Source organism: Eptatretus burgeri, chromosome 12 (assembly GCF_056783735.1).
Source record: "Eptatretus burgeri isolate ZD-2024b chromosome 12, Ebu_testis_v1, whole genome shotgun sequence".
Taxonomy (NCBI): domain Eukaryota; kingdom Metazoa; phylum Chordata; class Myxini; order Myxiniformes; family Myxinidae; genus Eptatretus; species Eptatretus burgeri.
In genome coordinates, this window is record NC_140972.1 from 50,487,866 (window position 1) to 50,492,865 (window position 5,000).

The 5,000-nt window shown below is 42.2% G+C and overlaps 1 pseudogene across 1 annotated transcript in view; it reads right to left on the reverse strand.

Annotated features, from left to right (window-relative positions):
• Window positions 1-4,212: 4,212 nt before the first annotated feature.
• LOC147015591 (dual oxidase maturation factor 1-like) overlaps window positions 4,213-5,000 on the reverse strand; it is a 50,594-nt pseudogene continuing 49,806 nt past the window's right edge. Inside the window, exon 8 of the transcript XR_015050381.1 lies at window positions 4,213-5,000. This exon is cut by the window's right edge and continues 468 nt beyond it. The product of XR_015050381.1 is annotated as a dual oxidase maturation factor 1-like (transcript).

The following is a 5,000-nucleotide window of genomic DNA, read 5'->3' on the forward strand; positions in this document are numbered from 1 at the left end:
CTGTGTGTACAATCTATTTGTTGTATGTTCTCCTTTCCACCTTCATTTTTTTTTCCCCCACTACTCCTCCATCTCTTCCTCAATTCATCCCAATTATACCCTCTGTTTCATGTCTTAAAACATAAAAAAAACAAGAAAGAGAGCAATCAGAGATTGCAAACCCTCACCAGGACTTATTTTCAGTGGTGTATTTTTTAAAAATAGTTTTAGGGTAAATCCAATATGGCTGTGAAACCATGTGACCTATGACATCATATGTGTGACCCTTTTGTTCCTCATGGATATGCGGTCATATGTTTAAAGTTTTGCCTCGATCTTTTCAGCTATTTCAGAGAAGAAGATTTTTTTTAAGGTTTAGAAAAATAAACAATATGTCTGCCGAATCACGTGACCGATGACGTTATCAAAAATGTTGTGGGCCATTTTATCCCCAGATGACCTCAAAATTTACACAGATCAGATATAGCGTTCTATATAAGCAATTTTGACGTTATAACGAAGGCACCTATGATGTCATAAAAATACCACACTCATTCCCCATGAAGAGTACTTGCTATTTGCCACTTGTACACCCATGGCTTGGGGAACACTGGTGTAAAGTTTCCCCTCGATTTGTCCAGCCATTCTGGAGGCGAAGATTTTTATACATTTTTAGGGTAAATCCAATTTGACTGCCAAACAATGTGACCAATAACATCATATGTGTGAACCTTTTTTCCTCATAAACAGTCAGTCATACTTGTAAAGTTTCGCCTCAATCTGTTCAGCCACTTCAGAAATAAGATTTTTGAAGGTTTATTTTTTTTTAAAAACCAAAAAAAACCAATATGGCTGCCAAATCACATGACTGATGATGTCATAAATATTTTCTGTGGAGCATTTTATCCTGAGATGATGCTCAATTTTTTTCATTCTGATTAGATGTGGTGTTCTACATATGCAATGACCTCATAATGAAGGTACCTATGATGTCGTTAAAAAATCACACTTATTCCCCATGAGGAGTCCTTGCCATGTGTCAAGTTTCAATGTTTTCCTTGGTCCGGTTTCAGATATGCAGAGGTTCAAAGTTTTTCCCTTATTCCAACAACATGGCTGCCTCACCACGTGACCTATGACGTCATAATTATGATGAAAACATTCTACATGAGTAGTCGCACTTATAGTGAAAATTTCCTCTCAATCTGACAAGCAGTTGCAGAGAAAAAAAAAAGACAAACAGACATACAAATGGACCCAAATGCAATACCCTCTCTGAATCCTTTGTCGAGGGTAAAAATAAAAATAAAGGAAGAATCTTTTCGCTTCTCACCTTTCCCTCCCTTAAATACTTTTTACCCCCGTTAATCCACCCCAATCCCACCTCCTTCAAATTCCCTGCTTTCCTTCCTGAAAGTCACTGCACTGTCCATCTTGTTTATACCTGTGTACCCCCTCTCCCTTCCACAGATCTAATGTCTGTTCCCCACTGTTTTGTGCTTCCCTATCCCACCCCTCTTGTCTCCTGTTCCATTTGTTATATGTTTTGTGTGTTAGCTCTTATAGGAGCCTCGATATTGTATACAAATAAAAAATGCATGCCCGAGAAATGGTTGAGGACTTGTTCAATTTTTTTTTTTCAACTAAAATGGCCAACACTCGACCAGTCAGCCATCTTTCATCAGATCGCAAAATAAAGTGAGTTGCATGTGTTTGCCATCATGTGATATGCTTGTGCCAAGTTTGAACAAATCCAGATGATGCACGTCTGAGAAATGGGTGGGGACTCAATTAAGTTACAAAAATGGCCACCAGTCGGCCATATTGGATATGATGTAGAAAAAAATGATATGCATATGCAAGCCATCATTCCCTGTCTGTGTGCCAAATTTGAGCAACATCGGTAAATGTATGTCCGAGAAATGGTTGAGGACGTCTTCGACTACCGGGTTTTTTTTTACAACTAAAATGGCCGCCAGTCGGCCATCTCTGATTGCATCGAGAAATAAAATGATGTGCAGATGTATTCTATCGTGTCTTGGCTTTGTGCGAAGTACGAATAAAATCGGTCCATATATGTCCGGAATATGGTTGCGGACGCACGCACACACACGAAAATCGAGACCAATCCATCAGCCGATTTTAGACTGAATCACACCGGGATTTAAAAAGCCAAATTTTACTCCAGTTGTAATTTATGGTGACTGTAAGCTCATGCCACCTGAACTATCTATCAACTTGTTTGTTCTTATTTTTTTGTTCTGAAATTGTCTGTTTTGTGGAATATATAACTTGAAATGTGTTTTTATTTTATTTCAGATAAAGTGGTCGGCTGTCCGCAGCCACTCAGGGCAGTATCACCATCTGTGCCTTTGCAGCCTTTAGCGGAACATTGGTTTTGCTGCAAGCTGGGGAGGGAGTTATTTCTCCCTGGAGGGAGGGGAAGAAGAAGGAGGTTGTGGGAGTAATACTTCTCTGCGAGTTGTGTTTCTGGTTCTGCAGTGCCTGCTCGAGGATACCATTGGAGTCGGTTGCCTCACAGGCTTTCTGCCAGAAAGCTGGAGGCCCAAATCTAGGTAGACCACTGTGGGAGGCTCAGGTCAGGTTAGGTATGGAAACATGTGCCCGAGCGGTGCATCTCTGCATCCACTTTCCGCCGGTATTCCAGGGATGTCGGTGTGGCCATTCCCCAGGCAGATACCTAGCTCATCCAGATTTCCTTGAGATGCTGATCAACCTGTTGCAACGATGAGGCACGTGGTTGGTCATTTGGCCTCCTCCAGTCAGGAAGTTCCCTCACTGAGAAAATCTGGTGAGCGGGATCAGCATCAGGAAAACGAGCCACATGTCCATAGAGCCACAGCTGATGCTCACAGACTATACAGGTCATAAATCTCATCTGAGTTGCTCTCAGCAACCACTCATTGGCCACAATGTCTGACCAGTGATAGCCAATGATTTGTCAAAGATACCTGGAACCGAAGATTTCAGTCTCCATTTCAGATCCTTGGTCAGAGTCCAAGTCTCCCATCTGTAGATCAAGACTGGAAGCACCAATGACTTAAAGACTCAGACTTTCATCCTCCTGCATATTGACTGACAGCGTCACACCCCATGATCCAAATTAATCTATAACTCCCCAGGCCGGATCCAGATGATGTTGACCTCTGGCACACAACATGTTGAGACACAAGTATCACTGCCAAGGTAAATGAATCTCTCCGTGATCCGTGACCTCAACATCCTCACCACAAACAGGTACAGACAAGATCACAGCATCCAAAATGTCGTTGAAAGCGTGGATCTCAGTTTTGACCCCTGGAAACCCATAATCCCAGTGTCTCCGACTCCTCATTCTGTGACTAAAGGGCCGCTTTATGATACCCAGCGTCTCTGCAAAAATGACTGCATCATCTGCGAAATAAAGGTCAGAGACATTGACATTCCCAATTGATGCACTGCAGCTTGATCTCTCCGACATCCACCCCAGAATCTAGTCCATATAAGCACTGAAAAGTGTGGGGGCCAGCATGCACCCCGGAAGAACTCCAGCAACAACTGGAAGTGAGTTGGAAATGGAACTACCACACCTCAGAACACTGTGCCAGAGTACATTTCAGAAATCAGATTGATTATATTTTGTGGAACCCCACGAAGACCGAGAATCCTCCAGAGGGCATTCCAATTCACTGAATTGAATGTTTTGCTGAGGCTGCGAGCAGCCCCTGCTGAAACTCTCACTTGCGCTCGGATAGTATCCGAAGAGCAAGGATACGTTCAATCATTGGCTACTTTGGTGTAAAGCCTGATTGCTCTGGGCACTGGTGCTCAAGCAGATGGTGGCGAACCCAATCAATAATTCCCCGAGCAAAGACATTGCCTGGCATTGGAAGCGTCACCCCTCGGTAGTTGTTTGACCCTTCCCTTTCCAGACGGACAGCAAGGCTCCTCTTCCAGTCAATTGGGATGATGCCTGCACTCCAAACAGTGGACAGAAATGCATGCAATGATGCGAGGCTGCCTCATCATATTGGGGCATAATCTGGGGTCTCCTTCACTGCTATACCGTGACTGGAGCCGCATGACTTTGTGATTCCAGGAGGCTCTTACAAGGCCACTAGTTTACATTGTTGCTGCCATCTGGAACATTCCTTGTATGTCTTCAAAGTTCAACGAAGCTGCTCAATCCCTCTTTTATAGTACTGGAGGCAAATCTAAGCACCCTCATTTGGCCCCACTGTCAGTCGGTTGCATTTTATCCTCTGTCATTGTGCTCTTCCATGAGCCTCTTTTTGATACATAAAGAGGTTCATTTCTGAAAACTCACAAATGATTTATTTTGGTGTGAGTAAATGATCATACATCACGTGAAAGAATGAATGAATGAGCAAAACAGTCAGAAAATTGCAAGGATTGTTTTAAACAATCAATAAAATGAGCCTTTTCACATCACATAAAGGGCAAATCATCTTTCCCTATATTATCCCAACTTAACTGCATTAAATCTCCAGATTATTCTCCATATAACCATCAAATTAATCAATGTAAACCTTTTTGAAAATAAAAATACATGTACAGTATTACTTCGATTCAAAAGGGATGAACACTTTACTGTTAACACAGCTTGTCACCTTCCCAATCCGATCAAATGTACTGGTGAGGTCACTTCAAGTACGAATGAGTGTTTATTCATGATTAATGCTTTTTCTTTTATGCAAACAGATCATTCCAAAGTGCAATCATCACCGAATCCAAGTGAAACATTAAAAAAGACAAAAACAAATAAAGTTTCACAGGGACTGCAGTCTCAAAGTTTGGTCATAGTAACGAGGACAGCCGTCCCATGGGTGTACGTATTTTACATTTCGATTATCCAATTTTCGACCAAAACCTTTATACTTGCCTTTATTACCGTCATAACCTTGATGTGATCTGATTGGATTTCCTACTGAAAGCCCACTTTTTGTGGGGCTGCTGTGGTGGTTCCAGACTCAGATGAGACCGTAATGAATCGCTGTTCA